Genomic DNA, 13197 nt, shown 5'->3' with positions numbered 1-13197 from the left:
CCCATGTTCTTCACAGTCGATAATTCCCTAGGTTGTTCATATTGTGTAGCATCAGTTACTTACCCCATGTTCTTCACAGTCCATAATTCCCTAGGTTGTTTATATTGTCCATCATCCGTTAATTACCCATGTTCTTCACAGTCGATAATTCCCTAGGTTGTTCATATTGTGCATCATCCGTTAATTACCCATGTTCTTCACAGTCGATAATTCCCTAGGTTGTTCATATTGTGCATCATCCTTTACTTACCCATGTTCTTCACAGTCGATAATTCCCTAGGTTGTTCATATTGTGCATCATCCGTTAATTACCCATGTTCTTCACAGTCCATAATTCCCTAGGTTGTTCATATTGTGTAGCATCAGTTACTTACCCCATGTTCTTCACAGTCCATAATTCCCTAGGTTGTTCATATTGTCCATCATCCGTTACTTACCCCATGTTCTTCACAGTCCATAATTCCCTAGGTTGTTCATATTGTGCATCATCCTTTACTTACCCATGTTCTTCACAGTCGATAATTTCCTAGGTTGTTCATACTGTGCATCATCCGTTACTTACCCCATGTTCTTCACAGTCCATAATTCCCTAGGTTGTTCATATTGTGCATCATCCTTTACTTACCCATGTTCTTCACAGTCGATAATTCCCTAGGTTGTTCATACTGTGCATCATCCGTTACTTACCCCATGTTCTTCACAGTCGATAATTCCCTAGGTTGTTCATACTGTGCATCATCCGTTACTTACCCCATGTTCTTCACAGTCCATAATTCCCTAGGTTGTTCATATTGTGCATCATCCTTTACTTACCCATGTTCTTCACAGTCGATAATTCCCTAGGTTGTTCATACTGTGCATCATCTGTTACTTACCCCATGTTCTTCACAGTCGATAATTCCCTAGGTTGTTCATACTGTGCATCATCCGTTACTTACCCCATGTTCTCTACAGTTTGTCACTAAAGTGCCTTATCTAGGCCAGGTTCCTGAGCTCTATTTAGATCAGGCTGTGTGGAAATATGTTACTAAACATATCACACATGTTCTTCGTGTTTCACTGTTGCAGTCATTACATTTGGGTAATCTGCTGGAAGGTTGCCCTCAGTCGGCCTGAATTCCAAAGTCTTGGGTCCTGCATCAGTTGCTGTCTTCTCTTCCATGACGTAAGGTCATCAGGGGTATAAAACATGCAGCCGATACCATTTTCTTCAGTCTTTCTTGCCGCACGGTGCCAGAAGCAGAAGCATTTCGCAAGTGCCGGTCGGCAGACTACTGAAATATTCGATTTTGAGTTTCAGAACCGAAGTCTTCACTAAAGCTAAGTACCCCGTTGGGGAAACTTTTTTCTTGCTTTTTACCGATGTCAGAAAAAGTTAATAATTGTATTACTTGAGGGAAGCAAATACCTCATAAGGATTTCCATTTATACTGTATTCCTTGCTTAGGCCCTGATCACAATGTGCCTGGCTGTCGGTTTTGTGCTAGATTTTACCAACGCACTATTAAGCGTCGGTATATTTTTGCATCTAAGTATTTTGGAAACAGATTTAACTACCCAGAAATGTTGTCGGATAGCAGTCCGACTACCGGAGTACATAAAAAAATGCAAAGAAAAGGACAGAGAAAGACAGTCAAGATCCAAAACCGACGACGAAGCTTCTCCTAAGACAGTCACCGGTTCACCGGTACTCAGTGAGCCGCTTTCGCAGCCCCTGATACCCGCTACCTTCGAGTCGCAGGCCTCTTCCGACAACCATGTGGAGTCCGGCATGCCGCAAGATACTCAATGTATTGGACCGACGGATGTAGCTCCCTCGGATAGGTCCGGAGCCGCTGAGCAGGCACCGGCTTTTGAGGGTGTATTCAGACCTCAAAATTTTTACATCAAACTGACGAAAGCTGCAAAACCAAAGGCAAAGACACCTTCTAAAACTAAAAAAACGACGCCTGAGCCATGTGCACAGGCCTCTATGCCTAAAAAACAGATTATCTAAATGGCTGAAGACCTTATTACCTTGATCAGGGGTACCCATCCCCCTCCAGATAAGAGGCCTAGGCAAGACACTGACTATGAATCTTCAGATCAGGTTTCTATTTCTTCTGATTCCTCTTCTGATCAGGAATTATCTTTACTTCCCTACAAGGATTCTGATGCTGAGGAGTCTATTCCATCTGCATCTCCTCCTGAGGATTATTCATTTGGAGAAACCTTGCATGCATTGAGGGAGCATTTTCACTGGGAGAGTCAAGACTTCTCAGAATCAAAAAAGAGGCCCAGGGATTTCCTTCTTCTCCCACAGCACAAGCCTTTAGCCATTCCCCCTGTTTTAGACATTGTGGATGATGTGTTTTTGGAGTCAAGCCTGACCCCCTTGACTCCTTACCTCTGGCTCCCAGTAAGCCTGACAGGTATTACAGGGTCCCAGACTCTCATAAATTTTTATTTAGAAACCCTGCTGCTGATCCTAAAACTATTTCACAAACTATTTCACAGGGTCCAAAGGGAGTTAAGGCCTCAACAGCAAAAATCCCTACCCCCTCCGACTGAGATTCAAGGGCACTGGACAGATGGGAAAAAAGGTTTATACATCTGCAACCTTGGCAATCAGGGCCTTAAACTGTCAATTTCATATGCTTAAGTGCCAACAACATGTTATGGGATTGCTGAAACAGAAAATGATGTTGATTTCAGAATGTGCAGAAAATAAGGAATTGCAGGAATTATTGCATGCAGCTGAACAAGTTGGAAAGCATACTTTGCAATGTGGTTTTGATTCTTAAGAGGCTTCCTGAAGGGCCGCAGTTACTGGATCTGTGATTAGGAGGCATGCCTGGTTAAAGGAACAAAAATTGCCTGATCATGTTAAAGCTAAATTGCTAGATGCACCTTTACAGCATGATTCTGTGTTTGGTATTAACTGGAGAAGGCAACAGATAACCAAACCACAAAACACCAACGCGAAACAAATCCAGAACTCTCAGGCACTAAGAAGTGGTGTTAACGTATTTTAATAAGAACGTTTTCGCTTCACGAAAAATAGAAGGGGTCGGTAAGACACCGGATTAACCGACCCCTTAGGTATTTTACCTGGGGGTTATATGTTTTGATTTATGGTTATTTTATAACACACCGTTAATCCGGTGTCTTACCGACCCCTTAGGTATTTTACCTGGGGGTTATATGTTTTGATTTAAGGTCTGCAATTTCTGCACTTGTGATTAAGTATTTTTAGAGTAACTTTATGTAAGAAATTACAGTATTTTTTAAAGAAATGTTTCAAAAGGGTTGTTGAACATTTTGGTGGGGAGGGGTTTTTTTATTTGTTGATTACTGTATGGTTGTTTTTAAATATATGCATCCGTGAATATATTTGTTGCTAAGGATGTGACATCATGTAATCAAAACCCCTTGCATTTAAAAAGTGGTTTTGGCGCCTTTTTTATTGTGTCTGAAGAAGCTTCTATTTTTCGTGAAGCGAAAACGTTCTTATTAAAATACATTAACACCACTTCTTAGTGCCTGAGAGTTCTGGATTTGTTTCGCGTTGGTGTTTGGTATTAAGGCAGAAGAGGTTTTAAAGAAAATGGAAGACAAAGCTAAGTCTATGCAAACTGTTAAAGATTTCTTACAAGTGCAGCCACCTAGATTCAGTAGACACTGGCCTACAAAAAATTGGTCCTTTCCTGTGTCAGACAGAGCTAAAGGGGCAAATCCAGATGCCCTAAGTGCTCCAGGTACCAGGCTTAAGACTCATACAGGTCAAAGCAATGGGGCGCATCCACCTCCAAATCTGGAGGAGATAAAGCGCAAACCTGTTGAAAGCAATCCCAATGACTTCCCTCTGCCTACACCAAGCACTTATTTTTTGGCAGCACCCATAGGGGGAAAATTAGCACTTTTTGCTCAAAACTGGCAGTTAACCCAGGACAAGTGGGTACTAAACATTGTGTCACAGGGATACAGATTCTATTTCCACACTCTGCCAATGACAAATGGTTGGCCAGATCTACCAAAAAAACCAATGGGCAGAGGTACAGAAACAGGTTACGTCCCTCGTGGATATGGGGGCCTTTCAGACAGTACCAGAACAGGAAAAAGGACAAGGTTTTTACTCAAGACTGTTCTTGGTACCCAGAAAGGACAAGGCCTGGCGGCCAATACTGGATTTATCGATTTTGAGCACATACCTGGACATTCCAAAATTCAAAATGCTCACTTTGCAACAGCTTCTGCCCATGCTGGGCAAGAATGCTTGGCTGGTGACTTTAGACCTAAAAGAGGCATACCTGCATGTCCCAATAAGACAGTCGTGCAGAAGATGCTTCAGATTCAAGGCTGGCTTAATGTATTACCAATTCTCTGCACTGCCCTTTGGCTTATCTACTGCGCCCAGGGTCTTTACAAAGTGCCTGGCACCAGTAATTACATTTTGCAGACAAAGAAGTATTCAAATATATCCTTACTTGGATGACTGTCTCATTCAAGCAGAGAACAAGGACACTCTTCTACGACACCTGGCATTTGTGAAAGGGCTTCTAACATGCCTAGGGTACACAATAAACGAAAAGAAATCACAAATGGTACCCTCTCAGAAGATAACATTCCTGGGTGCAAGCTTGAATACAACTGCCCAGATGGCTTACCTCATGCCAGACTGACAAAGGCAACTGACTACTTACTTCAAACTGATGGCAACAAAAACCCAGTCTTCTGCAAGACAAATTCTGCAGGCTCTGGGCTTCATGGCATCCAGCATCCTACTAATTTCATACGCAAGACTGCATATGAGGAAACTTCAGTGGTACCTAAAAAGCTTATGGAGTCAACATTCACACAGTATGGAAACCATGATTCCTCTCATCCCCTGCCTGCAACAGGAGTTTCTATGGTGGGCAAAGGCCTGTCACCAAAACATGGGACTGCTCTTCCCTCTACCCCCTGCCAGCCAAACCTTAACAACAGATGCATCAGATTATGCCTGTGGGGCCCACATGGCAGGAAGATGCATTCAGGGCATATGGGCACAAAATCAAATGCATCTACATATCAACCAGAAAGAGATGCTAGCTGTTCAAAATGCCCTAACAACCTTCAAGGACTTACTTCATCCAGGACAATTACTGATAAAGACGGACAACACCATAGTCATGTGGTACAAGCAAGGGGGCACACACTCAAACCCCCTTTGCAGATTAGCCATGGCACTCAGCTTTGACCTACCAAATAAATCTTCAAGCTCAATTCCTGCCAGGAAAACAAAACACTCTGGCAGATGATTTAAGCAGAAACCTTATGGATCCTCACGAGTGGAAACTAAATCCACAAGTCTTCAGTATGATAACAGAGAAATGGGGGAGCCCAGACATAGACCTACTTGCCTCTCCTCAAAATTATCAACTGAAAAGATTCTGCACAAGGACTTATCACAGACAAGCATGGAAAGTGGACGCCCTATCCTTCAGTTGGAAAAACCTATCAGTTTACGCCTTTCCTCCTCTGCCTCTTCTACCCAAGGTCCTCCTAAAAGTCAGACAAGAGAAGCCAAAGATTATATTAATTGCCCCGGACTGGCCCGGCCAATACTGGTACACAATCCTAAGGAACTTGTCTCAATACCCAGCTTGGACCTTGCCTCAAAAACCACAACTACTGTCCCAGCAAAACAATCAGATCCTGCACAATCAGCTACAGACTCTGAACCTGGCAGCATGGCTAATCCTGTAATCATACAGACGACACCTCTCAGTAAAGCTGTGATGGATGTCATTTTGGAAGCCAGAAGGCCTAGTACTAGAAATTCTTATGCTGACAAATGGAAGAGGTTCTGTGCTTGGAATCAAGCACAAGGAACTGACAGCAGAACCACATATTCCTCAGATATTACAATACTTAACTGAGATGCTTGACAAAGGCCTATCTTTCTCATCAATCAAAATCCATGCCTCTGCCATTTCGGCTCATTACAATACAGAGCCACCAATCTTTTCTCATCCTTTACTAAAGCAGTATCTTAGAGGAGCCAGAAATTTAAGGCCTCCTAGAAGATCACCATTACCTGCATGGGACCTCAGTTATGTGTTGGAAAAGATCACCCTGCCTCCATTTGAACCAGCTGCTACCGCTGATATAAAGTTCTTATCATGGAAGACAGCTCTGCTACTAGTAATTACTTCAGCAAGAAGAGTTTCAGAGCTACAGGCCCTCATGGCTGTAGAGCCTTTTATCATGTTTTACCTGGACAGGGTGTTTCTGAGGACAAATCCTACTTTTATGCCTAAGGTCATTTCCAGTGTGGCTCTTAACCAAGCAATTCATCTGCCAACTTCTTATCCAAATCCCCAGAACAAAGAGGAGAGAATTCTGCATTCCTTGGATGTACACAGACAGCTAAGATTCTACTTGAGCAGGACTAAAGCTCTAAGAAAAACTGAGCAATTACTAGTGTCATATGCTGCAGGATCAGAAGGAAAGGCTATTTCAAAGCCGACAATTTCAAAGTGGATAAGCCATGGCATCCATTTCTGCTACTTACCATGGAAAACCTGTGCCCAAGGGCATTAGGTCTCACTCCACCAGGGCTGCAGCTACTTCAGCAGCCTTTCTCAGAGGAGTACCAACCAAGGACATTCTAGAGGCTGCTACTTGGAGTTCTGTTCACACCTTTACAAAGCATTACCATTTGCCTCTCTACTCTAAGTCCAGGGCAGGCTTTGCCACTGCTGTGCTGCAGGGCCTTATAACCTCACCTAATGCTGTTTAGCTCCAGCCTCCCAACCATAGCTTTGGGATTCTACCCAAATGTAATGACTGCAACAGTGAAACACGAAGAACATAGTACAGTTGTGTACACTTACCATAAATGTAGATGTTCGAGTGTGTTCACTGTTGCAGTCCAGGTTACCCTCCCTCCATTCCCCTGTCATTCTACAGTTTATCTGTCCTTCTCTATCTTCTACAACCTATGTGGTGTATTTGCTTGTAGATGAAGGTAAAGTTTATATTGATGCATGTTTTTATATATATATATATATATATATATATATATATATATATATATATATATATTTAGAATACTGCTACCTTTTTGGGGGCAAGAAAAACTAAAGAAAATGGCGTCTGCTGCATGTTTTATACCCCTGACGACCTAACGTCATGGAAGAGAAGACAGCAACCGATGCAGGACCCACGACTTTGGAATTCAGGCCGACTGAGGGCAACCTGCCAGCAGATTACCCAAATGTAATGACTGCAACAGTGAATACACTCAAACATCTACATTTATGGTAAGTGCACACAATGTACTTTTTACATGGAGTCTTAAGAGTTATCTACTTTGTTCATTTGACCAGAGTTATCTGTTTTGTTCATTTGACTAAAGAAAAGATTGCTTGCTAGCTGCAGAAAGAGATTAGCTTCCCAGGTATTCACAAAGTAATAGAGCTTACATGAAAGACATGTCATCTCCTACCTTACGTGATGCATACTGACTTCCGCTTTAGCTAGCCATCTACCATTATCATTGGACTCTAATTATGTGCTTTTTCTTATACTGCCTATGCAATGCTAGTTAACTAAATTATCCTGAATAATCATTGCATATTATTGCAAGATGTTTAGTGTTCCTGGTTGGTAGCACTCAGAAGTTTATAAATGATCAGTCTCAGAGGCTCAGCAGGTACTGCACTCACCTTTGGTGCCGAAGAGCTCTGGGTTCTAGTCCCACATCAGGTACTTGGGTTAATTTCCAATACTGACACTACAGTGCAGCATTCCTAATTTTAATTTCTCCAAGTCTTTTGAGTTTCTAATACCATGACAGGAATGGACCCCATTCCTAAATCAAAATACGATTAAAGTTTATGAAATTAGTATTGTTTCACCCTTTGATGTCAGCCAGAAGTGCACTTCACAGCACCCACAATGTGCCCAGTAATGATTCGTATGGAGTTTACATGTATTAGTGACATATCTAAATATGATTGCAGACTCTTCTTGATAAGTCCTGTTGCTCCTACTTCTATTGTAACTGTCTTGGGTGTCTTTCTTCCACATTGCTCTCATTTCTGCCTGCAAATCCTGATATTTTATGACTTTGTGTCTCTTTGTACACAGGACAACTGTAGTCACTGGGTGTGGTAATTTCAATGATCAATGCTACTCTTATCTTCTTTTCTTGGACCACTATATTCAGTTTTCTAGCATCTATCTTTTGAACTGTTGGTAATGGATGACCCCATGGGATGTAACTTCTTCATTTTCTATGATCCTTTGTGTCTCATGTTTCCAATGTTTTTCAGCAACTTCAGTACCATAATGTTTGCACAATCCTCAGTGCAACAGTGTTGCCACCATTATTATGCCATTCACTATACAGTCCTTCTGCCATTAGTATGTCGCAACCAGCAACAAGGTATGCAACTGTTTTACAAAACCTACATTTATTTTATTGTACATTTGTTGACCGGGAATGTCTGACTGAGCCAAAGCCCTTTTTCAGCAAGAGTCCTGGGGAGAAAAGATCCATAATAATACAATCTAAGCTAATATTATACAAACAAGTTAAAACTTAATATGGTGTTTAAGGCTACATACTTTATACACACACACACACACACACACATATATATATATATATATATATATATATATATATATATATATATATATATATATATATATATATATATGACAATAATAAGTTCCAAAGAATAAAGAAGCAACAGAACTGTAAGACAAAAATTATAAAATAGCTAATACAGTACCAAATGTCTAAAGAGGTTATTACAGAGAAGATGAAGAAAAGGAAAGTGTAGAGATGATAGGAGGCAGGGAGAGAGATGAAGTAGGTAAAAGGAAGTAGAGGTAGGTGGTAAGAGAAGACAGTGGGGAGTGGAGATAAAGAGGTAAGTTAGATGAATATATTCAGGGAGGGAAGGGAAAGAAAGAGCAATTTGTCTGTTTCTCCCACACGTTCAACGGACTTTGTAAACCAATGTGTACGCAGCACACCATCTTGGGCCGCCAATATTAACCTTTCACCTCTTGGTTTGAATTCGCCTCTCCTTAACCATTCCTGCATTCGTTCCCGATCAACATGAGGTTCTTCCAGAAGTTTTCTATACTTGCAACTATATTTATGCAATTTCTTTTCTATACTTGCAACTATATTTATGCAATTTTCTTTGGATGAAATGTTAAATTAAGGTCCCATTTGCCTGAGTTGGTGGTAACTCAGGTAGATGCAAAAGATTTATTTGTACATCTTAATACAATATACATTTTTATATTATTTTCAGTCATATTCAAAATATTTACATTTTTCATATTGTCAGAATCACATTGTCGTTAAGTTAACAGTATTCCCTCATTATTTCTGTTCCCTTTATCCCCCATCCTTTCTTCCAATCCATCACATCTTCTTTTCCAAACACCCATATTGCTACAAACAATATTTTGCCCTATTTGTCAATTTCAGTGTTTTTTCCTTTCTTTTACTTTCCTTACAGTATAATATCCACGTTTATATTTTTGAGACCATCCCATTTGTACTCATTTTAAACGTTGTTCAAAACATTTAATTATTTGTATATTTCGGCAAACAGTGTTTTGTTGTTTCAAACTCATTCCATTCATTACATTTCCTTTCCTCTGTTACTTTATTTCAAGTTGCCTTTTACTGGTAATTTACGCAGAAAAAGTCTCCACAGAAAAATCTCCCGTATCATAAAACATCTCAAATGTGTTCCTTTTATTTTACAGCATTCTTATCTTCTACCTTTAATTCTTTCCATGGATACACTATGTAATATTTTCCATGACTATGTTATTGCATCCCTTTCTATTTATATCAATTTCATTCATTTTTAACTTCTGTAACTTAACTTTATTTTCTTGTTACTACGCTCCCATCTTTTTGTGATTACTTTTTTCTTCTGTTTGTTTTCCATGCTGCTTCACGTTTCACATGCAACATTTTTCCAGGCATTTTTGCTTCTCTCTCAATTTTACATTCCTTATTACCCAAAACAGATGCATAGATGCTAAACATACTACAAGGTTGTTTAAATGAAAACCTCCTTTTCCTTTTGAGTTCATTTGTGACCCTCAAATAAAACTGAAAATGCCTGTAACTGATGTTCATCATGTTTCACTGTTGCAGTCCTAACTAATGGGTTATCCGGCTCCCGGTAGCCCTCAGTCGGCCAGAATACCAAAGGTAAGTAAAAATGACATCGGCTGCCGTAGGTTGTAAAGGACGTCAGGGCGTCCGATACAAAAGGAGGCAGCCGATGTCACTTCCTCAGTCTTTCTTGCCGCGGAGCCCAAAGCAGAAGCTTTTCATGCACGAGTGCCGGTCGGCAGATTACCTTGGTTGATTTTCCGACTACAAGAGTTGAAGTCTACTACAGCTAAGTACCCCATTGGGATCCTCTTTTCTTGCCTTAACGAATGTCAGAAAAAGTTAATAATTGTCTTACCTGTGGGAAGCAGATTCCCCATAGAGATTTTCATTCCTAATGCATTATCTGTTTAGGCCTTGACCATGACGTTCCCAATTGTAATCTTTGTGCCTCCTTTAATCCGCATACTATCCATCATCAGGCTAAGATTTTGGCTAGGCATTTTGGAATTTGGCCTAAGTTTGTTGGTATGACGTCTGCTGGACTTCAGGCTTCGGGTATTCTGAAAAGGCATAAGAACAAGGACCATGGCAAGCCTCAGAAATCTAAGTCCTCGGATGAGGTTAAGTTGGTCGTCAGGCAGGAGCCAGTGAGATGCTTTCGCAGTCCCTGCAGTCCGCAGATGTACAACCGCAGGCCTTGATTGAGTCCGAGTCCCTTAGGCCTTCGGCCTCCAGTTTGTCTACCGACCTGTCGCCGGTCGCCTCTTCTGCTGGAGCCGGTACTGCTAAGCTGACTCCAGGGTCCGAGGCCTCCGTTTTGCACTCTGACACCAAACTTCTTCCTTCAACTCCTGCTGTACCTTCAGTGGTTGCCAGGCCTCCTGAGTCCTTCAGGCTTGCAGGTAAACCTCCCATTCATAAGCCTGTGAAAAGGCAGGCTCCAGTTCCTTCGAGTTCCCCTCAATCCCAAATGGTTAAAATGGCTAATGATTTGTTAACTCTTATTAGGGGTTCTCAGCCTCATCCTCCTAAAAAGGAGTAGGGATGTTTCTCCTGAGGTTTTGTCCTGTTCAGGCTCTGATTCTTCCAGCTTTTCTGCTGAGGAAGAGGAATTTTATCAGGCCTTTTCTCCCTTTGAGGATTCAGATGCAGAGGAGTCCATCCCTTCGGCCTCTCCTCCAGAGGATTTCTCTTTTGGTGACACTTTAAATACCCTCAGGGAACATTTTAAATGGGAAAGCCAGGATTATCCCCAATCTAAGAAACGGATTAGGGAGTTTCTGGATTTACCTCAGCATAAGCCTCTTGCTATTCCCCCTGTGTTTGAAGTTGTTGATGATGTTTTTCTGGAAAGTTCCTTGTCTACTAATTCAGTTCCCCCTGCTCCCAGGAAACCTGACAGGTACTACAGAGTCCCTGATTCTCATATTTTTCTCTTCAGGAACCCGTTGGCGGATCCAGAAGCTATTTCTCAGGGCCCTAAAGGAGTTAAGGCCACTGTTACCAGGAATCCTGTTCCTTCGGACAGGGAATCTAGGAACCTAGATAAGGTGGGACACGAAAGTTTATACCTCTGCCACCCTAGCTATTAGGGCTACCAATTGCCTTTTTCACATGCTGAAGTACCAACAGCACACTTTGAAGGCTATTAAGTCTAAGATAGCAAGTGTACCTCTTTTAGCAGAGAGTAAAGACATGCAGGATTTATTGAATTCAGCCACTCTGGTCAATAAGCATTCTTTGCATTGTGATTTTGACATCCTTAATGCCTCCAGTAGGGCTATGGCTACTGGATCTGTTATTAGAAGGCACACTTGGCTCAGACAACAGCCTCTTCCAGAACCTGTCAAGGCTAAGCTTTTGGATGTATCTTTGCATAACGACTATCTTTTTGGCAGCAAAGCTGAGGAGATGCTTAAGAAGATGGAGGATAAGGCCAAGTCCATGCAAATTGTTAAGGATTTTTGGCAAGTTTACCCCCCTTGCTTTAGCAGGAATTACCCTTCCAAGAGTTGGACCTTTCCTGATACCAGCAGACAGAAGCATTCCAGGACTACAGGTTACAAATCTTCTAGGGGGCAGACAGCTACTCCTCAACGGTCTAGGCGGTGGCAGGCTTCCACTTCTAAGGTGGGAAGCTCCAAACCTGCATCTCAATCGAAACACTCTCAATGACTTTTTACAACTTCTGCCTGTCCTTGCTTGCCTAGAGAGTCCTTTAGGGGGAAGGTTGGCCCTTTTTTCACATGTCTGGGCCTATCACAGACGACAAGTGGGTGCTCAGAACGGTGTCCCTGGGGCACAAGTTTTCTTTCCGCACCTTTCCAGCTCCCAAGAGATTCCCAGATGTTCCTCCAAACCAAAGGGCAGAAGTAGAAAAACAAATTTTGTCTTTGTTTCATCTCGGAGCAATAGAATCAGTTCCTGCTCAGCAGGTAGGCCAGGGCTTTTATTCCAGGCTTTTCCTAGTTCCAAAAAAAGAAGGCACCTGGCATCCTGTCCTAGATCTTTCCATTCTGAACTCTTTTCTAGTAATTCCAAAGTTCAAAATGCTCACTCTGCATCAGTTACTACCACTGCTAAAAAAGGATTCCTGGCTGGTAATCTTGGATCTCAAAGAGGCTTATCTGCACATCCCTATCAGGGAAAGTTGCAGGCAGTATCTTCGTTTCAGAGTGGGCAAGCAACATTACCAATTCTCTGCGCTGCCCTTTGGCTTATCTACTGCTCCCAGAGTCTTCACAAAGTGCCTGGCCCCAGTCATTGCTTTTTGCAGGCAGAAGAAAATTCAGATTTACCCATACTAGGACAACTGTCTGATTTAAGCAAGTTCTCAGGAACAGCTACTAAAGGATCTGGAATTCGTAAAGACTCTTCTCTCTTCCCTGGGTTACACTCTCAACGAGGAAAAATCAAAAATGGTACCATCCAAGGAGATAACATTCCTGGACGCGAGTCTGAACACAGCCATCCAGATGATATATCTCACCCAGGAGAAGCAGACAACTCTTTCAGTTTACTTCAAGGACTTGCCAAGCCTGTCCCAGCTCCCTGCAAGGAAATACCTGCAA

General features: G+C 41.8%; 1 protein-coding gene across 2 annotated transcripts in view; it reads left to right on the top strand.

Moving 5' to 3' along the window:
* The window catches only part of DPY19L4 (dpy-19 like 4), a 1421953-nt gene that overhangs the window by 1221120 nt on the left and 187636 nt on the right, over positions 1–13197 (top strand). The gene's annotated exons all lie outside the window — the stretch shown is intronic.

The sequence above is a fragment of the Protopterus annectens genome, chromosome 3.part1 (assembly GCF_019279795.1).
Source record: "Protopterus annectens isolate FY-2018-M chromosome 3.part1, PAN1.0, whole genome shotgun sequence".
In the NCBI taxonomy this organism is placed as follows: Eukaryota; Metazoa; Chordata; order Ceratodontiformes; family Protopteridae; genus Protopterus; species Protopterus annectens.
The sequence above is the reverse complement of the archived record's forward strand: the minus strand, read 5'-3'. Positions and strand labels throughout refer to the sequence as shown.